Here is a 24,214-nt window from a genome sequence, read left to right on the forward strand (position 1 = left end):
AATAAAACACATCAGTAATGAAACACATTTTTCCAAAATATAGTTCATGTAACAAATTATATTAATATTAAATCATAATAATAAATAACAGTAATAAATAAATGAAGATAAGGGGTGGGGAGAAAGAGAGAGAAAAATTCCATTACTGACATTGCAGCCTATATCCCTCAATACACTGAAATATGTACTCTACAAGTGTGTAGTGGCAGGTATGGGTAAAGTGACTACAGTTCTCCCATAACCAATGTAGCACGTAGATACTGCTAAAGATATTATCATGGGTCAGTATGGGCCAAGCAGTAACAAATGCAGGTACACCGCTACACAGAGCAGTTTCACATAATGTGGACTTACATAACTACCCAGGTGTTCTGTAACTGGATTTGGTAATGCATTGCATTCCAGGTATTAATTTATCTGCTAATCATGTGACAGACAGATTAGGCAGTTTTAATTACATTACAAGAAATTGTGACACTTGAGAGGCATTTTTGTGTACAGTATGTAAACTAGACAGGAGTCATGCCTTAGTTGGCAGGCATGAGAGTAGAACCCAATAGCTTTGACTGCAGGGGACATCTGCAAATAATGTAATAACTGACTGCAGAAACTTAGTACACACATGCAAGGGATACAGCCATGCTGGGATTACACAGCTTTATTTATGACTCAGCAATGCTGATAAACACATTCATGGTATTGATGTTAACATTCTGTGAAAACTAAGCACACTATATGCTCATAATATGGGCCACTGCACCCATATATTTGTTGTGTTCCTGGTGGGAGAGGAAATGTGAGCACTATGTGACTGATACTGAAAATTTATTGCTATACACCACTGGATTCGAACCCAGGACTGTGTGTGGAAAAATGTACTGCATACAAAGCATTTAACAGACTGAACTACTGAGTCACTGATGACTGTTGAGTGATTGATACTTGCCTGGAGATCACCTGGAACTTTACTATGAATTGAGCAATACAAGTTACAGGACATTCCTCTGTCATTCTAATACTATTACATTGTTACAGTAGACTGCAGTGACAGTACAACACATGCATGGAATACAGCCATACTGCATATATGAAAAAAGCTGTATTTAAAATTAACAATGCTAGTGAACACATTTTCTTGTTATTGGTTTGCAATATCTATGAAATCCACACACAATATCTGCCCATGGACTAGGCCACCTCATCCATATACCTTTATTACCTGCTGTCTGAGGAAGAGGGAGCATTATGTGACTGATATTGGCCTGAAGACAGCCTTAGACACTACTATGGGTTGAGCAATAAAGTTTGCAGACCATTAGATTTGCTGGCTACAGCTATTACAGTGTCACACTTGACTGCAGCAGCCTTACCATAGACAATCAATGCATACAGCTCTACTGCAATGGTTTTGACAAAATACAATCCTGCTGAAAAACATTTTGCTTACTGTTATTGGTATTGCAAATACTTTATTGATATACAGTTCTTATTGTTCATTTATTTCACTACAACTCTACAGCTCTAATTCCCCATTTATTGTACTACAGTTCTATATGCCCATTTATTGCAGTACAGGTTTTCTTGTGTATACTTTATTGCAGTAAATGCATTACCCTTTCTTGCTTATTTTACTGCTTGCTTATTTCACTACAGTTGGCATACTAAATCCATACTTACCATGCTCACGGTGCAACCTGGCCAGGCACCCGGCATGGGACTTGATATCACAAGCCCTTTCAGCTGCAGCTGTTCTGAGAGATGCCATTATGCATACCTGTTTTGCAGACCTTCAGCTTGCATATTGGTTAGACAGAGGAAGACATATATACATACTTGTAGATCATTTCCAGCTTGAGCTTCCTAGACACAGGTGTTCAGGGTTCCCCACTTCCTCCTTTTCAGGTCATCAAAATGGTGATGACACTGCTCACCTGTGCGGGGAATACCAGTGACACTGATGAGTTCACCGGCCAAATGGTCCCAGGCCTCCACCTTGCACTCTGAGCCCTGAAATCCACCCTGCATCAGCAAGGGTTCATGGTTTTTAATATGGAGCCTGACCAAGGCCCTGGACAACTGAATGCCCCATCACTGTGCCCAAAAACGCACACTTTCACCAAAACCACCAGTCATACCAACAGTTGAATGAACAACAATGACTGTTGAGAATTCCTGCCTGTTGGGCTTAATATAGGCCATTTTCCTGCCCTTACACATCATTCAGCAACATTCAAAAAAGTGCTGCATCACTTATCAGTGCACAAGCCAGCTAAGCGAAGCCATGCAGCATGAAAACTTGCAGAACCTTGGTTTTAACAAGGCTTAGCACTGCTCAAACATTGGTAGCTGTTAGCACGTTCATGCACTGCTTAACATGATCGAGCAGTGCTTAGCAGAGTGCAGCCATGCCAAAATTCACAATCCTGTAATAAAATTAATGAAGAATAGCACATTCGTTTATAAACATATTCTGCCTGTTATGGACTTGAACCCAAGACCTACTACACATAAGACCATAACTCCACTTATGTAGCTAGTTGGATGTTATAAAAACTAGTATACCTTCACATATACTACTAGGCTACCTGTTAGCAATGCTGAGCTCTGTGCCACTCCATGAAAACATGCTTAAACACACCTATAAATAAATAATTAATTACATCCAGTTTATATTTTTAGATGTCTGGCAGGAGTCTGCCATGTATGTATGAGCTCCACTCGGCTCTGCTGCGCTCCAAGCCACACCGCTAAAAAGTCATAAAAAAAAAAAAGATAAAAAATGTATATATTTAATTATGATAATTAATTACATCTGGTTTCTATTTGTAGATGTCTGCCAGGTGTCAGCTGTCTATATGTGAGCACAGCTTGGCATTGCTGTTCTCTGCGCTGCACCGTGCAAACATGCAGTAAAAAAAATAATAATATTAAAAAAAATAACACATCATACAAAAGACTTATTATACAGTTGACACACTTCACAAAATTAACAATGGCGGGGAGCATTACAGTAAGCCTCACACTTATCTGCAACCACGAGTATCTGCTACACTTCTCCCTACACTGATTCAATATCCATGTTCCTTGACTCCCCCTCGGCAGTGCACCATCATTAATATGCATTTCACACTGCCAATGGGGAAATGTGGACATGTACATGGATACATTCCGTGTAGGCTCTACACTGTACCTACATGTGTCTTCTTTCGGCTTTTCCCGGTTAGGGGTCGCCACAGTGGAACTCCGGTCCGCTAATGATTGGTAGTTGATTTTTAAGTGCTGAGTTACCAGCCCTGATGCACAACCTTCAACGAAGGTATGCCCATTCACGCATGTCTCCACATGGATTTTATTAAATCCTGAGGATACTTTTTACTCATTTATTCTTTCTTTCTTTGTGTGCTTGTTTGTTTGTTTGTTTGCTTGTTTGTTTGTTAACTAAGATGGGATCATCTGCTTGAGCCAAAGCCTATTTCAGTGGAGAGTCCTAGAGAAAAACTCCAAAACTTACAATTTGGCATATATCAGAGAATAAAAGATTAACAATGCAATGACTCAACAGCTAGCAACAATTTACTTTACAACTAAGAATACAAGATTAATAATGTGTCAATTTATAATAGTTTCATTCACCCCGGTCGGGTGGCACGATGCCAGGGTAATCCTATGGGCTAGGTTTGTAAAGGCTCCAGGGCCATTATCCTAGTACACACATATGAACCTATGAACCTGTGAACAATGTTTTATAAAATAAGATAATAAAATGGAAAAGTACAGTAGAAGTGGAAAAAGCAGGAAATAAAAGAATGTCAGAAATATATATGTGTACATACATTATCTATCTATATATATATATATATATATATATATATATATATATATATATATATATATAGATAGATAGATATATATAGATAGATAGATAGTTTTATATATATATATATATATATAGAGAGAGAGAGAAACAGAAGCAAGGGAAGTGTGCAAATATATATTTAGTTAATGTTAAAAGAAATCCATATGATGGAATTTAGTTAATGGAGGTATAATAAAAACAGTGGGAAGGAGTAAGGGAGGAGGTACAAAAGAGAACAAAAGGTAGTAGGATGTCTGGGGTGGATATATAAGAAGATGAATACAAGATTAGTAATGGAATAAGAATGTTTTAAAAATATGATCATGGTAAAAGGGTGCATCAATTTACAGGCTAATTCATAATGTATTTCCTTTTTCATAAATAATTTTAGAGCTTTCATATGTCACAAAGTACAGATGTCTAGATGTTTGAGAGACATCACACACACACACACACACACACACACACGCACACACACACACGTTTTCATCATCTGACTCCTGTGGTCAACAACCCTTGGAGATAGCATCTTTCGATGGGGAACATACATCTCTGCATCACTCCTTCATATTGCTTATCCTTATTTGTTTCCACCATTGCCTTCTTTCTAATTCTGTTACTCATCTCCATCTTGTGATGCTACTATTTGTTATGCTAGCCACGGGATTTCTCAGATCATCATGTGTCAGAATCATCTTTCAAAAGATTCAAACCCATGACTTGGTTCACTAATATTCTCCTAGACAATGCATTAACAAGGTAATCTATAGTTGCACTCATACCAAAGCACATAGGAGGTGATTTCTTCTCTTTTTTTTTTTTTGGATACAATATAATTTTATTGAATCACAACAATGAATCATATCAAATAAAGTAAATCATACCATCATATCCACATGGACTGGCACATTAAATAACCAATCTAATGTGTCAAACAAACCACAAAGAATAATGTAACTAAACAAAGAAATGTGTAGATGTCCTTATTGAAAGTCAGGTGCCATCTTCTACAATTAAGCCATGGTCAGTAGTATTCAGTTACATATTGCCTGTATCTACAACTAGGAAAGTCACAATACATAGAGTCTGTAATATATTAATCAACTCACATTAAATATACTGCTGCCAGAATCTGCACTATTAAGCAGTATGATAACAAGTCAAACCATTAGACATCTGGAAACCTACCTAACGCATAAACCTACATGGGGAATTAGTGATATGTTTGCATTAAAATAATAGAACATAATTCGACAGATATCAAAAGCTGTTACTCTAGATAACTATAAATGTCTAAAAACATCATACTAAATGGATAGTATATAGCAGATGACTATTACATATTTACAGAATGTAAACAGAAAATTAAAAAAAAAATAACCCTGGGGGGATTTGAACCCTCCATTTTGTGCAATGACACTCCAAAATCACTCCATGAACAAATTGAACTGTGAAGGCAGGAAAGCTAATGTCATGAGCTTTATTCTGCTTTGTACTTGCCAACTGCCTCAGAGCGGAGCTTGCCATTCAGCTTCCTTGCACAACCAATGACAAATGAGGCCACTATATGTAGTATGTGACATTGATTCATCTACTTATTTTGTTCTGTAAATAGCTGCTTGGACTAGTAGTGTTGCCTCGTTCCTCTAACTCGTCTTGCTGGAAGTCACCAGTTGGATATCCAGCCTCAGGACATACAGTAAATACCCTTTATGTCCTTTTCTGTGCCCCTCCCTCTTGATTTAAACTACTTTCCTGCCTTATCAGTGTACTGCAACTCTTACTCCAATTATCCTTATTAATGCTATCTGTTGCTTTAGCTCTCACTGTCTACATATGTACCATGTGTTTTTGACACTAAGGCTGTTCCATTTTTCCTTCTTTACTTTTATACATCTTTCTTCAACAATTAACAATAGAATTTTGTTATATTCCAGATAGTCATAGGCTGCACCCCCTCCCCGCCAAAGACTACTGCAGAGTAAATACAGCCTCCAACCCTGGAAAAGCTTACACATTTGTCTTTTGACTCAGTGTAATTGGAAATTACTTGTTCATTTTGTAAGCATAATAATGCTCTGTACAAAATAGTACCAAGTTTAATGTCTCTTCTCTGCTTAGCCAATACATAGTGGTCTGTATTTTGGCTGTTTTTCAGAACTAGAATCAAAAATAGCCTCCACTGCCCCTTAATTGCCCCCTCCCTTCCCTCTCTAATTAATGAGCTACTCCCTTCTCTTGCTGGTAGCCTGCACCTTCTTAATTGTTCTTTCCAGCTGCTGCTTTCGTGAATCGCTCTCTTTGCCAATATAGGCATTTCTATGCTGGTTTGCTTTTTTGCTTTTCCATGCCTGAGTTTTTACTGATAGCTATTTGCTTTATTACTACTATGTCTTTCTGCCGTTATTGTTTTTAGTCTATTACTTTTAATACACTTTGATATGTAGCATCCATCCTGAATAACTTTTACTTTAAACATTTACCTTAAAAAATAAACTAGAGGTGTGCTACAATAAAATAGCTAACTTTGCATCCATCTTACCAAACCATTCACACTGCTGCCTGGCATTGAAATACCTACACTGGCTTGAACTACCTAATTACCTTACCTGTCTAACTAGTTTAGTGCCCACAAAATAATACACAATCCTGACATCTGCTCAGCACTATAAAACATTCTACTTCTCTCCTAGGAATCTCTGTACACAAAACAAATATCTCCTGACAAATCTGGTAACAGTGCAGGTAACTCACTTTACTCAGTCTATGCTGCTAAGTACTGCTCATGCTCCCATCCTGACTAAACCCACCTTTCTTTCTCTTTCTCTTCCATTGCCAGTCTCTCTATCAATCACCCTGACTCTTTCACCTTTCTTATCCCTGAATCTTTCTCCTTCAGCCCCACTACTGCTTCTTGAGCTAACCTATATCTTTCATCCTCTCCTATTAATACCTTTCCTTACCTATCTCACTACTTACCTGTCTACTGTTATCTCAACCTCTCCACTATCAGAACTTTTCTACTTAGGGTTTTCTTGACTATCTCAACTTAGACCCCTCCTCCTCTATTTCTGTTCTCCTCCATCATTAATGTCAGTATACATATACTTAACCTATGTGCATTATCATTAGTGATAACCTTCGTCATTAATGTCACTGTACATATACTGAACCTATGTGCATTATCATTGCTCTCATAACTACTACATGTTAACAGGCCTTTGACTTATGTAAAATTATACAACTTTTAAAGTATCTGATAAATGTTATTGCTATTTGTCTCAGTATTACCTGCAAAGTAATGCTTAAAATGTTTCATTTTTATAGTTTTTCATTGTAGATATGTATTTTACTTGGAGTTTTTTTTCTCCGGGCCTCAATATGCTGTAATGTATGCTCCGAGGTTAATCCTTGGAACATGTAACAAAAACGAATGTGTTTTTTGCAGGAGGGCAAGCCTACCTGCACCTCCATGTGGGAGTTTGTACCCCCAACACTCTCTGCTAATTACATATATATATATATATATATATATATATATATATATATATATATATATATATATATATATATATATATATATATATATATATGTGTGTGTGTGTGTGTGTGTGTGTGTGTGTGTGTGTGTGTGTGTGAATGAGATAAGGGCATATCCCGCTATCTTAGGGACTGCCAGTCTCACACAACTGTCCACCATTTGCATATGTTGACTAAAGTGGGTCGACAATACAGAAGTTGACCACTTGATACGATGTGCATGTGGGATGCCAGTTTCTCAAGTGACAGCGTTACCCAAGCTCTTCCAGGCAACAGACTTAAGGTGTGAAACATGGCAGTCCTGTATTCCTGTATACACTTTTGAAAATGCATGCCCTACAATGACTCCATCTACAGAAGGTTAAATATGGTATGACAATTCCCTACCCCCTAAAATCATAGGCTGTCCACACGCACATACACACACATATCAATTGTGTAGAAATCTGCATGATGTTTTCCAGGTGTTCTTGTCATGCAAATTGAATGATTCAGAAACAGTAATGTGATGGACCCTAATTAACATAATCATATTACCCACAGAAGTGACTATGCACAATATTAGTGAAATGAGAACCACAGAGCCATAGTGCTCTGGGGAAGGAAAAGACTTTGAATCTTGCTAAGGTTAATTTTGAAGAAATATTTCCTTCTCAACAAGGTATCTGATTAAATAAGATAAGTGTTACTTTTTACACATCCACTTTTTTATAGAATATTAGCTTTTGGATTACTCTTTACTCTAAAGTCTATAAGGGATGTCAGTTTGTGAGTACTTTCAAATATGTTGTCCAAAAGTGCATTAAAGGGTACATTGCAGGCACAGTCTGCTGCCTCTTTGCTACCACCATGGCACACTGCGTTCACCTCTGTCTGTCCTAATCTTTCTCTGCTGCTGGTTCCTTCTATGACTCTTCATTTGTCTCAGCTTCTTCTGCCTGTTGTGCTGGGAACTGCTGGACCTGCAAGAGGCCACCCTGCTGTGACTACTTCCTCAGTACAATATTGTGTAACATCGCACACACACTGACAGTATTTTGGCACATGTGGTACAGTCATACTGAAAGGCACCACCGTATGAACCCAAACTGCAAAACCATGTCCTCAGCAGCCCAAATACATTTTCTATAATATTTCTGGCTAGTGATAGTGCACAATTGTATCCCGAGTCTATCTGTTTGTGTGGAGTTCTGATTGGTGCTATTAGCCAGGGTTCCAGACATATCCATCATCACCAACATGATGCTTTTGTAGGAAGTCACCCTTCTCAAACAGATGGTGCAGGTCACATGTGTTCTATATTTGGGAATCATGAACACTGCCTGGCTGGCCAGCATACATGATAACCTGCACATTACAGACCACTTTTCAGCTTATGGAGTGACTCCCCTTTACAGTTCACATAGCTCCTTCCCTGTTCACCACAAGGAGCCATTCATCAAATGTGGGTACAGTGTATGGTCCCCAGTACCTCAAGAAAATGGGATATATCATAGAAATCCCACACGGTGTTGGCTTTCTCCTTTGGGGTGCATGAGCTCCACATACATTTCCTCATATGTTGAAGCATTGCATTAAGAAACTGAGTATTCTCAACACAGATGCTTAAGGTGACCCCACTGTGTCCCCAGTAGGTCACTGTAAAGTCTGTGTATCTTATATGTGTAAATTCACACATATCTTTTCATCCATTGGGATAGGTACTCAACAACTCCCACTGGGCTGTAGATGAGACCGACACATTGCCACAATTTGTGGCAACATTGCAAACTGCTGGGCAGAACCACTGCAAGAAGATCCTCCTGCTTTTTATGCACATTTGCTATGGCTGTGGCAACCCCAACTATAATCCGGTGATGTTCTATGGCTGAACACAGGTATATAGTGAAGTTCAAATACAGAGAAGGCACAGCATTGTTGTGCATAATTTAAAGGTTTTCAAACTGCTCCACCATCTTGTTTTGCGTCATTATCTTCCTCTGCACTTCATTGTATGGTCATTACCATTTAGCATGGCTGAATCCATTATTTGGCCTTGCCATGCCATGCAGATGTTTCTTTTAATCAAGTACTCCATGAGCATGACTGCTCATCATGCAGATTTACTTTGTGAGGAGTCAGAGAAGGACCCAGCAGCAGTGAATGATCATGACAGACAGAGGTGGACACCGTATGCCATGGTGCTAGCAAAGAGGCAGCGGACTGTGCCTGCAATTTACCTTTTACATTATTAATGTTTTTCCAAGTTTATAAATCTTATCAAGCTCATAAGCATTAATGAGCTGAATGCATATTAGTATCCTGTATTCAAGCTGTTCTCACATTTAAATGTGCAATTTAAAACATTAACCGTATGTACATTTTATTATTAGGTATTAAATGATATATAAGTTATATATTTGAGAAGAAGACCAGTAAAGTGTTATGCTAAAGGTTAAGTAAACATGTTAGACAAAGAGAGATGTCAAATAAAGATGTGGTGAATGAGACACTTATCTGTATATTTGCTCACAGTTCTGTTGGTGAATGAGTGCTTCAAAATGTTAACTAAATATGGGAAATATTTACAAACTGAACTTAACATCAATAAAGCTTAAAAATATGACTATTTATATGATTAATAAACTTTCAGTCCTGCTTCTTTCTGTCTGTCTGTCCCTCTCTCTCTGTCTTTTTTCTAGGCCCTGGGATATTGCTGGTTGCAGTGGCAGCTCATGCCATCAGACTAGAGGACTGCAGCTCCCCCCCAGCTGTGAAAAGAAAGAAAGGTCAACATTTCAAAAAATAAAATATTTTCAGTTTTTAGTATTGCAATCAGTAATCCTTAGCTGCGAGCCTGCGAGTCCGACTGACTCACTGTTAAAGTCCCAGAACTCAAACTGCACATATGCATGCTCGGCAAGTTCCAGGTTTAAAAAAAAATAGTTTTTGCTGTAAACACAGTCCAGATTAAGAAGACAAGGCATCAGTGTACAGATGCCCAGAAGTCTATGCTGTTTGTAACCGCGGTAAAGTGGAAGGGGACCGGATTGCCACATCCTCAGTCACGTACGTGACGTGGATGGCTGGATGTCTACGAGATTGGTTCTTGCTCTCTTCCTTCAGTTTGCATGTTGGGAAAAAGAGAGCAAGAAACAGTCAGTAGCTACTAGCAGTACTTTGGAGTTTGTTCGATTGATCAATTAGACAGCAGACCGAGCAGTGCAGTGCAACTTCAGCTTGTCTGGTTTGGAAAACGGAGTGCTTCAAGTGAAAAGGAAGGACGGGAAGTGGAAATGAATAAAATAGCAGGTTAGTGAAGTGTTTATTCAACCACAATTTTATTTCTGTTATTTTTATTTTATATTCAGTTATTAAAGATATACAGACCTGTTTGCATCGAGTGGTTCAAAATCATTCCTTATCAAAAATATCAGGTGCGGAAATAGGTACTTAGCCATGCCTCCAAAATATAAAAACATGATGCCTGACCCTGAGTTTTTTTTTTGTTTCTTTCCTAGTGTAATTAGAACAGAGAACAACAGCTTATATTCAGCCACAGCACAAACTTAAAGGCTGAAATACACCCCCATACATACTCTCACATGTAACACACATCACTTAATGCATTTCTCGTAGTTTTTATGATTGTCAGTAGTTTTTATGACTGTCAGTAACTGGCCTTCAGTGCAATGTTTGCATTTTTTTTTATTCTGCAGCAAAATCAGCTAGTGCAGATACATCTGTAGCAGCCATTACAGCATCCTCTGACAGGCATTGTTTTTTTCTTTTGTTTTACCGCTGTATTCTGAATTCATTAAGATAACCCACCTCTTTGTTTTGCTGTATGTTTTGAAGTACTTCCTTGCAGAGTAAGTTTGCATTTATTTTATGCGTATGGTTTTAAAAACCCTTCCTATAAGTCATTCTGTTTTGACTATGTGCACTAATTAGCACAAGTCTACATTCTGATTTCATGCGTGGCTGCAGGTTTAGAGATCCTGGTTATTTAAAACCTCCTTGAATACATTTGACTTAATCCTTCCTAAAAAATATTTTCTTACTCTAGTTTTATAGGATTTCTAATGTCTGTGGCATAATATGTTGTTTTTTTTGGTTTGTTTGTCTTTTCCCGGTTAGGGGTCGCCACAGCGGAACTCCAGTCTGCTAATGATTGGCAGTTGATTTTTATGGTGTCGAGTTGCCAGCCCCACACCCAACCTTCAGCAAAGGCACACCCATTCACGCATGCCTATTGGAGGCCACTCGACTGCGGGGAGGACATGCAGAATCCACACAGAAGGCACTCCGGCCGAGACGAACAGGAGAACCTCTTGCTGTGAGGCAACAATGTTACCACTGTACCACCACAGCTTTAAATCTTAGGCACAATCCCTATTTTTCAAGATTCTTTTTTAAAGAGGATTAAATCAGTTACTAGATTCAGCATTTTTATTTGGCTTAATTATGAGCTTGCCACTGTAAGCTGTAAGACTGTCTTAGTGAAGATTTAGAAATTTTAAATCAAGACCATCACAGAGATCACGTTAAGAATGAGGTAGGGCCAAATAGGTGGCGTTCCCTTTGTTACATATGACGTTTACCTTTCCAGATTAATTATTAGTCATATATTTTCTGCAGTGTGCCTGTAAAATGTTTGCTGTATTAACTCTGTTTAATGTTACCTGCCAGTATACTGATTTGTAAAAATAATTCCCTTTTCTATTTGGTATTAATTGTAGATAACTGGTCATGCACATACAGGTGGCCTTCTGAATATTAATATGCGCTGCACTAGTAACCCACAGAATTTAGGGTAGCTGGAAATTTTATTTACTTTTGCTGAAAAAAGTGTGTCAACTTATATTGTGCCATTCTGGTTTGTATTATGAAATTATTCTGCTTGAGCTAGCCTGCGCATCTATCTAACCTGAATGTTGCGAAGGGTGTTACTAGGTCAAAGTATAGATGTATTTTTCTAAGCAAAATCTCTTAACAGGTTAGTGGTAAGTAACCACATTCTGCTGTGTATTGTATGCACAGAATATGTGTAGTGTATTTGAGGCCTTCATCCACTGAAGCATCTTCTACGTCATATCTTCATCTTTCCAGATGCATAGATTATTCCAAAAGTTTTCTCTCCAACATTTATCTGTTCAGTAAATAACACACAAATGCATTTTATTCTAGGGTGATCTTTGAGATGATTCACATACCCCTGTTTGTCTTCCTGAAAGTGATCATCCTATGGTAGAAAATTAGTTTTTACAGTGTTATATATGTGTTATAACACTGTATGCCAAGCACTATGCACTTTACTAGAAATCTTATCCTGCTCCATTTTGCTTTTGTTATCTTTTACTTGAATTTCCTTTATATGTTCTTTGTAATCAGTTTTGCACTACTGATTTCTTGGTCTTCCTGCCATACAGGCTCAGTCTCAACTTTACAGATTTTCGCAGAATATCCAGATTTTTGCATCACATTTTTGGTCCGTTTTCATAAAATTGTGGTTTTCTGGCAAATTAGTGGCAAATAAGATTGAAGTTAGAAAATAATGACAGACATTTGAGTTTCAGATTTCATACACTGGAATATTCATACTAATGCAAGACCTGCTATTCTATCATCTTTCGAAGTCTGTTAGAGCAATATTTAAACATTGTCCCTATTTTTGGGCCTTGCTTTGTCCTACTTTTATTTATGGTTTTGTCCAGATTTCTTGCTCTGAGGTTGAGAGGTATGACCAAATGTGTCAGGGCCATCACCGTCAGCCAGAGACATTTTAAATTGTGACATACTTGTTGTAACCCACTCCCCCCATGTAGTGACTGTGGATGTGTCCAAACAAGGCAAGGAGCAGTTATGCAGTGTAAGTGTGCAGAGTATCCCCCCATCCAAGGTAGGCACAAGTACAAAGACTTTTCATCTGTCCTTGATTTTGCAGCATGTTCGGGTTTTCTGTCATGTTTTATACTGTTGACGTATGCTCCTTATTATTCTTATTATTCAGAAAATGCATGTTGTTGCAATGCCTGTTATTGCTCTGTGTTTAAGTAGCAATACTTTTATGACCATCAGGTAAGCTTGTCTGAGATTGTAAGATGCAAGTAAGCTTTAATAAGCATACTGTTAAAGAATTGTCAACATTGAAAGCATTTATGTTGCCATGCAGAGAATATTTATGTAACTAGATAATGTGTAACCTTAGGTATTGAAATGCATATGACAGTATTTGTAATAAAGGATGTGACAGTTGTTTTCAAAACTAGTGTATATACATGTAACAATGTGCTGTGTAGAGTATGCAGCATGTGCCATATTGGCTGAGCATTTATTTCATGTAAATTGGTAAGCATGACAAGCATTGATCCCACTGTACCATAGCTCCACCCCTTTCTAGTTGGCCACACCCCATTTCCATTGGCCCCATCCATCCAGCTGTCTCCAAAATCCAGCACCCCTTTGATTTGAAGTCACCAGCCACCACTGGTACTTGTCTTCAACTTCTTAGTGCAACAATATTTCATTTCTCTTTCTGAAGATCTTTTGGAAGAGAAAAGAGTCAAGTCCATATCTTCATTTTCAGGTTCTAGTTTGTTACTTTGAGAAAAAGTGTTGCTTTGTTGAGTGTAACAAATGTTTAATTCCTGAAACACAAATCATATTTCAATGATATTCTTTTTTTAAAGATTTTATAAGGGGGCGTGCTGTTTTCCAATATTTTTTTCTGGTGTTTTGATGGCATAATCATTATCAAATTGGATTATGTTAGAGATAACTTTAACTGGAGAATTTGTATGGGCCCAGTGAATTGCCACTTGTATCTGCATCTTATTGAAGGAGATAGTTAAAATGTGTTTTCACCTTGTTAACAATAAAGGTTCTTATATGTGAGAAGTCATTGCTATAGCACTCTGTAATCACACCTCTGGTGAAATTCAGATGAAGACACATCATATCCATATTAGGATGTCATGTGATTGTATTAGACAGTCTAATTGCTATATGTATCTTGTACTATTTGTACAGCTGTGCCTTATGATTCAGATGCTCTAGCAAATAAGATAAGGGAGAGAAAGTGACTCTGATTGTTGCTCATTTAGAAATGTTTGAGCTTGAATTAAATATACATTTGAAATCAATACAAATCAAATGAAGAATCATAATAATTAATTGAGGGTGTCAAAGTACACAAACACTGTAAAGCAACATTCCTCTTTAAGTTTGTCAAAGGTCTTTAGTACAATAGTGCTGGGTGTCAAAATATAATTTCCAGCCCCATTAGTTAAGTCTGGTATACAGCATAGCAGTTAATTTAAACAGTTATTAATAGATTTATGGCAGCTTATCATGGGATCATTTCATTTTTTTATTCAATAACTGACTCAAGCAATGGGGTTACATATGTATGACTCCCAAGTATACAACAAAGACCAGAAGGTTTAAGATGTTTGCTCGGAAGAATTTACATAGGTATTTGTATACCCCAAGAAGACTTTAAAATATTTTTTTCCTCAGGTAGATACCACATGTTGGCATTGAGACTTGGAAGAAAAAGATAACTAGGAACATGATTTTGGGGGGTATAATGAGTTGGCAGATTTTTAAAAATTCCCTGCATAGCACTCTGTAAGAAATATTGGGGAAGCAAATGGCTGTAACTAAGGACATTTTTTTTTACCTCAGATGCATGATCTTAATTGCTTAGACCACAGTAAGGGTTTATTGAGTTTAATTTTATTGTCTGCTAAAAAAAATTACTTCAAAATTTAAATCAAAATAAAACAATTGTATTTGAAAAAAAAACACATATTGTACGAGAGATAAAAGAACTATAATTGGGATCATTAGAAAAGGTAAAGTAAAAAGCAAAAAGCACACACTCTGCCAAAGGTTGCTCACAACACACAATAGATTCCAAATAACAAGTCAAAATGTGAGCACACCAACCAAGCTGAGTAGAGACAAATAAAGTGTTATCTTCCAAAACTTGATTTTTAATGGCTTTATTGTAGAAGGATGAGCACTTTCATGGGGCAACCGCTTCTTCAGATCCAAAGCAAACTAACAGCGTAAGAAACAGGCAATATATACAAATTAAAATCATATGTTACTAAAATCAACAAATCAGAATCATCTCTTAATTAATGCTGGCTTCAATGAAACACTTGCATTCAGGCCTGGATCTCTATGGGCTTGTAGTGCTATTATCCATTTTACTTCTAAATTCTCTAAATAATTAGGAGAAGGGGTGATGTGAATAATTATTTAGAGAATTTAGAAGTAAAATGCTCAGCTTGGTTGGTGTGCTCACATTTTGACTTGTTATTTGGAATAATTAGAAAAGGGAAAGGAGCAAATTACATAAAAATAAACAAAATTTAAGGGAGCAATAATACGTGCAGAGTAATTTTAAAGAGGATGTCTGGGGTTTATAGAGAAACAGGAACTGAGCAATTTAAGTAATGTTGGACTGATCGACAGTTGTAAACATGTATGTAATGTAGAATGGATGTAATGAAAAAATGGTAACATGGTATGTTTGCTTTTTTATTAATGTATGTGTGCCTTTGTCTTAAGTGATAATTTAGTAAAGGTATTAAAAATGAATATGCTGTTGTTGAGTCTACTATAATGAGTTGTTTTATAGTTGTCAGTTTCCAGTTTGTCTTGTAGCATTTTGCAGAATACTTCAGTTTGCTATGATTTAGGTTGATAGAGTTTGCAGTGTTATCTGTTGATATCTGATTTATTTTTAATATTTCATTAATCCGATTACATTTGATGTAGGTCATTGGAAATGACATATTATTCAAACATTTTTAAATCACAGCTGTAATGACACGTAAATCAAGAAATATAAATGCCTCAAACAAGCTGTCTATTACAAGTATCCTCCCAGTCACATGAATTTTTAAACCTTTGGATCGAGAAAACACTCTTTCATTCTTTTTTTTCTGGTATGTGAACAGAACAGGATGTAAACTGAATGTCTATTTCTCAAAGTCAAATGTCTTTGTGAGTCAATCTGACATCTTGTTAGTGCTAGGTGTGACCTGATTGTTTCCAAAAGACCATATGAAACTGCTCCATCAGAAAAAAAATAGTTGCCTTTGTTAATCTTTTGTCCAACTGTAAGACATTTTAAGGCAAATTAAATGAGAAATGTCTGTCCTGTAATCCTTATTACCTTTATGTTTTTCACGTTTCCAGCATTTTCTGAACAGATTACCAGATCAAGGATAAAACTTGAAAGACCTAGTTATCTTGTTTATACAAGTGCACATGCATACACACACATTTATATGTGTGTGTGTGTATGTATATATATATATATATATATATATATATATATATATATATATATATATATATATTTATTTATTTATTTTGTTTGCATTTGTTGACCGGGGAAGTCTGTATGGACAGAACGGTCCTTTTTCAGCAGAGGCCAAGGATTAAAAGCTCCAGTGCACGCAGTACAAACAATATCAACAGTGTCAGCCAGAATACAATTAAAATAAATTTTATAATGTCAAAATAGATAAGACAGTAACTATACATACAGAAATAAGGCTTCCTATACTAATCATACTCTACTCAGATCTAATTAAATAACTATGCAGTAGGATAGATGTCACAATACAGAGCACTGAGTCATTTACAAAGGATGAAAAGCAAAAGGTTGATTTAATTATGAGATATTAATGAAGCAGTGGTAAACGGTTGGGTAAAGAGAGAGTGATATTTGGTAAGAGAGTAAAGGAGAGCAGATGTATAGTAGAAGAGGAGGAAGGAAGAAGCAAAGATGTTTTACTTATCTTGGATATATGCAGCTATAGAGCCAGGATGCTGAGGGGTGTTCTCTTAGATGGGTTTTGAATGTCTGTTGGTTTTCAAGAAGTCTGAGAACATGTGTGGGGGCATTCCAGAGGGTAGCTACAGAGTTTGAATAAGGAGTCTCCCAATGTGTTTTGGGCTTTGGTGATGAAGAGAAGGAATTTGTCATTAGAATGACGAGATTTGGTAAGATAGTAGTGTTGAAGCATGCCTTGTAGTGCCAAATATTTATCAGGATAGTTTATTAGAATATGAGATAGTAGTAGCTGACTATAGTAGAGATGATGTGGTATTTCAGCCCAATTTAGTTTTTTTTTTTTTTTTATAGGAAAGAACAGTAATGTGTCCTGAAGGGGTGATTTGCAGCAAACTGAGCTATCTTACTGTAGAATTGTTTGTGCTTTATGTGGACATTTATAAGTTAGTAAAAAGTGGGAAGGCATACGATAGGAGGTAGGGTTTAGATATGGTTGCTCTAGTTCTCTCTGTTAGGTAGGGTTTTGCTCTATACAAGAGACAAAACTTTTAGTGTTTTTGTTTTTTAATGACAGTTTGGAAGGGTAGGTCAGATTTCCAGTTGTCAATAATTGTGACTCCTAAGAGTTTGGTGTTAGAGATGTGTTAATTTAATGAAGTGATTTTGACAAGAGTTTTGCTTTGGGAAAAGTTTTTTTTTGGTGGGTGAAAAGTAAAATTTAATTTCTGAGGGGTTAAGTAGGAGTTGTGAGTTCTTTAGCTATAATTCAATGGATGTAAAGACTTCTTGAGCAATTTCTTAAAGGTTTTGTACGTTAAAGGCTGTGCAGATGAGTGTAGAATCATATGTGTATTGTACAAGACTGGCGTGTTTGGAATCAGTGCGTAGAGCATTTATAAACATGTTAAACAATAGGAGTCCAAGTATGGAACCTTCTGGTACTCCTACAGTAATGGATATAAATGATGATACTCTTGCTGCCTTTTGACTATTTGGAATCTATCTGTTAGATAGGTGTTAAATCAGGAGGGGAAAGTGGGGGAGAAACCAAATGAGGGGAGTTTTAGTAACAGATTTTAGTGAGAGACGGTGTTGGTTGCTTTGGACAGGTCTAGAAATAAGGATGATACTAGGTTTCCAGTATTTCTGTTTTTATTAATAGTATCATCATAGTAAACTAGGGCAATAATGTTGCTATGTTTGGGACAAAAAACATGTTGTATGGGGGAGAGAAGATTATTTATGGTAAGATATTGCAGTAATTACGAATGTATGCACTTTTCTAATATTTTAGATGATGGGGACAGAATGTCAGGTGATCTGAAGATAAAGTAGTCAGCAGGGTGTCCTCCTTTATGAAGGGGAATTCTGTATGCTTTATTCTAAATGGCTGGGATATGAGATTCTAGAATAGATCTGTTTATTAGCATATATATTAGATGTGACAGAGCTTCAGCTGCAATTTTTAGGAACTGAGGAGGAAGGATGTCCCCCGCAGAGCTTGCAGTTTTTAGTTTTAGGAGATATTTTCTTATGGTGTAATAGAGACATGTTTGAGTGAGAAGTGGGCGCCCATGGAGTTTTGTTCAAGGGAGGTTGCTTTGATGGGGGGGCTGTGTTTGATAAGTGAAGCTACAGCTTGAAGCAAGTATTTGAATGCAACCAGTGTATCTGATTATAGTCTTAACACTCTAGAGACTAGGTTTTCTGTAAATATGCATGAGGGTACCGATCATAATGATTTTGTGAATATGAATAGCGTACATGAAATAGCCTACCACAACATGCACGTTACTGTGGCGAATGTCAATACGCATGTTCTAATAGCCCCAACAAGACCGGGAATACCCAACATGTCTGCCCCTATGGCAATGGAACCCACACACCCCTCACTTAATAGCACCATGCACAGCTTGCTACTTAGTGATGATAGTGGTGTAGGGCCCACATTCTTAAGAAGAGGAAGCATGTTCAACCCCACTCTGAACTACCATATCAGCATTTTTTCCAAATCTGTGATAATGAAATCAAAATGATTCTCAACAGAAAACCCCACAACAAAATGTACAACCTGGACAAACAAGAAAAAGAAGCTCTCCATAGCTTATGCAATACTAAACAAATAAAAATACTTAAAGCTGACAAAGGAGCTGGAGGGGTACTGATTATTGAGGCTACATACATCAACAAAATGCAGGAAGTACTGTTCCATGCAACAGCTACCACATCATCACGAAAGGTGAAGTCCTTAACAAATTTGAGTCCATAGACTCCACCCTACAGAAACTTGTAAGACAAGGTAAAATCTCAGAAGAAGAGTTCTCCTTCATGATGGTAGATTCACCGGATGTAGGCAGACTATTCGGGATCCCCAAGGTCCAAAAAAACCATCCCAACCCCGCTTTAAGACACATAGTGTCCTCCAAATGGACAAAAACAGAATTCATCTCAGAGGTCCTGGATTTTTACTTCAATCCAGCGGTCCGAAGATTCGAATTCTACTTAAAATATTCATGGGAGTTTCTAAATGAAATTTTCCTGTTTCAACAAGGCAATCACAACCAAGAACTTATTCTAGTGACCCTAGATATAGTAGCTTTATACCCCAGCATCCCCCAAAAGGAAGGCATCCCTGCAGTGAAATCCTATCGAACCAAACACAAGAATTTCAACCCTGACCCAGCAGACACCCTCTGTGCTCTGCTCAGACTTGTGGTAGAAAACAATTTCTCTGCCGTCGAGAACTCAATTTACCAACAGCTCAAGGGGGTCACCATGGGGGCTAAAATGGCCACTGCATACACCAACTTAGTCCTCAGAGCATGGGAGGAGGAGAAGTTCAAAAAACTGGAAGGCTTTAAACAAATAGCACTCTACAGATATTACACTGATGACATGTTCCTCCTGTGGGAAGCAACACCCCAAGAACTTAACTCTTTTTTAAGAAAGCTAAAAGAAAGCCTCCACTTCCTTAACTTCATGGTTGTAGGCTGTGAAACAGAAATTAACTTTTTGGACATCACCTTTACTCTGGAAAGAATGAACCTTTGTTTCAAGTTCAATCTGTACAGGAAGCCTACCCATAGAAATAATTTGCTGGACTTCAGAAGCCATCACCCTGACTTCATGAAGAGAAACGTTATCAAATGCCAATCCATGCAACTTAGCAGAACAGTGAGTGAAGACAATGATTTTGAGAAGGAAAGCATGACCCTCCACACACTATTCATAGAAAAACAGTACTCAGCAGAACTGGTCAATGACATTGCACAAGAAGTGACAAGGTACAGACACACTCACCACCTACCCATCCTGAAATATGGCTTCACTGCGAAGCCCAAGGCAAAAGACAATCACCTCCCACGCACGTGTCCCCATTCCCATTTCCATGGATGCAGAAACTATAAGATTGATGATCCAAAGGATCTGGGCTATCTTGCAGTGCAATCTTGAACTTCAAAAAGATCTAGGTAATGAACCCAACTTTTACTATAAAAGGACTCTGTCCCTCAAAAAATTGTTAGAACTAAGCCCCCCCCCCCCCGTCTATGCCCTTAACTTCCAGACAACATCAGGCACCCTCCCCTGTGGGCAATGCAGCTGTTGTCAATACTTTAAGAAAGGAAGCAGTGTGGTGGTAGCTAATAGACCCCTACTGATCACATTCCAATAGCTTCCACTGCAACACCACCAACTTGATATACTGAGGGAAATGCACCCATTGCGAAGGTTTCTACATAGGAAAGACCACACATAGACTTAGTGACAGGATTAAAGAGCACTACCAAGCAATACGCCATGCAGACCCCACTAATGCTCTAGCCAAACATGTGAACCAATGCAAAGTCCCCCCTAAATTCGAATTCCTAGTACTTGAACATGTCCAGACTTTCAGCAAGGAGTCCAGCACCCACCTGGAAGTCAGAGAACTGAAATGGCAAATAGAACTGAGGGTGGCATTTTTTTGTTATGGGTAGGTACCTCAGAGGATCTACAACATTTTTTGTTGATTTTGAAGTTGCATGAATCTAATGCTTTTTTTGAGAATCTAATGCCTTTTTGAGATTCATGTATAAATGGTCATATAAATCTATGGAATTTCTTATGTATTAATAAATAAGTGTTCAGACTATACACTGACCACCCATTTGTTTAGAAATGAGTGCTATAATAATTAAATACTTCATAGGAAGAGTATGCACCCTAGAAGGGTATTTAATAATATAATAAAAGGTCAAGGTATGAGAGTTTCTAGGTTACATAATACTGATCTGGATTATAAGGGTGGTCGTGAAGCACTTAGAGAGTCTCTGAGGCATAGAGGCTATAGGGATAGTGAGGTGAACCCTGTTTTGATAGACATTGATTCTATAAGGAATGAGCGAGCTAAACCAGATTTTTCTTCCCCTCATGACTCAGTTGCAGCTATAGGAGGAAGTGAAAGGTTCCATGATTCCATGGGAAGAGTTTCAATGGCTTACACAAGTAATGTTGATTTAGTTAAAAAAGTATTTCAGAACAACTGGCACCTTTTAATGATGGATGACAAGATCAATAGAGTGGTGGGCGACACTCCTATGTTTGGATTTAGAAATTGTAAGTCACTTAAAATGATATGTTACCCAGATAAAGGTAAGATAGTATGTGATAAACAATATGGGACATACCCATGTGGTTCCTGCAATTTCTGCGGTTTGATAGCTAGTGACATCACTTTCATGCATCCAGACTTTAACAGAAGGTATACATTTAATGCAAGGGCAACTTGTATTACAAAGCATTTAGTGTACTTGGCAGAGTGTGAATGTTGTAAAAAAATTTATGTCAGGAAGACAGATCGTACCCTGAAAGAGCATATAAGGGAACATTTATACAGCATTAGAACAGGCAATATTACAAATGCACTTGATAGATATTTGGCAGCTAGTGATCGTGTTCATCATTTTAGGTTTAAAGTTATACAAAAGCTGCAAATAGGTCCTAGAATGGGCAACAATGAGAATTGGACTAGTGAAGCTGAACTTAGATGGATCCTTAAGCTGAGAGCTGACAAAGGATCAGGTTTGAATAGTATGGTTTCAATTAAACCACTACTTGATAAAAGGAGGCTACCGAGATAGAATATATTCTGCCAGTCGGATTGGTTCAACTTATATAGGAATCATGTTTAGATGTAACTGTTTGAATGTAGCATATATAGTGAAAAGGGAGTTTCTCCTTTAATATATGATGCCATCTGAAAAGCAATTGAAAGCAACTGATGTATGTAAATTAATATTGATATAGTTTATGCTACTGGTGAATTTGAAATGTTTTAATTGATCATATGATTATATAAAGTGTGTGGCTGTGTGTTTTGTTATCATTACGGTCTGATGAAGCCAACGTTTACTTGGTGAAAGCGCTTACCGACTTGCAAGTATTTTATTAAAAGTATTTCATCTATCTACGAGTTTTGGTGGACATTTTATGTGTGCCATGCTTCCTGCTGCAATATTGTGTTTTGTTTTACTTGGAGTTTTATTCATTGCTGGCTGGTATACTCACTGGGTGATTGTGTACATTACAGGCTTTAGTTACTAGCATGAATATCATTATCATATCACGTAGCACTTTTGCATAACAGTATAAATAAAACTGTCGGAATGCTCTGTATTAGATTTCTGATGAAGTTCAATTTGGTTATACAATAAACTAGCAAACAAAAGTGCTCAAATCTACCCTGGCTCTTGTGTAGTTCTTGTCATCAGATCCACCAGGATTTTTTTTCACAGTCATTTCAACCTGGTAATAGTGCCCTTCCAATATATATGTGTGTGTGTGTGTGTGTGTGTGTGTATATATATATATATATATATATATATATATATATATATAAATATATATATATATATGGTTTCCCTTCACAAAGTCAAATGTTCAGAAACTCGAAATGCATATGGCCAAAGCCATATGCTTGAATCACTGAAGCTCGACTTTGTGAAAGGGTGCTGAAAAACAGAAAAACATAATGCAACAAAGTGTTTCTGCAGGAGGACAAGCCCCACCCTGCACCCCCTGCTACTTATTTATTCCAACTCCGAGATCGCACTACAGTGCAGAATGGGAAATCTCCCATTCTGGGCTGTATGCCGTTCCCCATTCACAGAGCTGAGCTTTCACAGTTTCGAGTATATGGTCTCGACCATATGACTTTCGAGATTGTGGCCGTTCGACTTTGTGAAGGGGAACTATATATATATATATATATATATATATATATATATATATATATATATACGCATACATGTATAGCAATAGAGAGAGAGAGAGAGAGAGATAGAGAGAGATTTTAGACATACATATTCACAAATATACAAAAAATGTTAAACCCCATGCATTTCAGTGATTAAAACACTTGTTATGTAACAAAACATAAATCATGGTGAGGTTACTTGTCTATTCCAACTTGATGAGCAGTAGAAATGACCTTATAGCCTCTGTAGTGAGGGCACTTTTTTTTGGACATTCTTCTGAGGTATAAAAATGATAAATAGGCTTTGTATAACCAGATACACATACTGGCACTTTGTACCAGCTCCATCTAAGTCATACTTGTGGTATTGACATATACTCTTCCTAATAGTGAATACTTATCAGTTCTTCTTACTGCCTCCATCACAGTCATACATATGGTACTACAAATACTATCTGTAGCAGTGAATAACTTACCACCTCTTTATTATACTTCCATCTCAATCATACTTGTGGTACTAAGTACTGTATATGGCAGTGAATACTCCTTCATATTCATATTGACTTGTCTAAAGCTTTTGACAATGGTAAATCACCAAATTCTCATCAAAATACTGGAATCCCTGTCACTAGATAAATCTTCTATAAAGTGGTTCCAGTCCTACCTTGATAAAAGACAACAGGCCGTACTATGGCACAAGTCTCTCTCAACTCACCTGCCTGTCAGCCTTGGTGCCCCTCAAGGGTCCATCCTAGGACCTCTACTTTTTTCCATATGTATTAAT

The sequence above is a fragment of the Protopterus annectens genome, chromosome 3.part0 (assembly GCF_019279795.1).
Source record: "Protopterus annectens isolate FY-2018-M chromosome 3.part0, PAN1.0, whole genome shotgun sequence".
NCBI classification, from domain to species: domain Eukaryota; kingdom Metazoa; phylum Chordata; order Ceratodontiformes; family Protopteridae; genus Protopterus; species Protopterus annectens.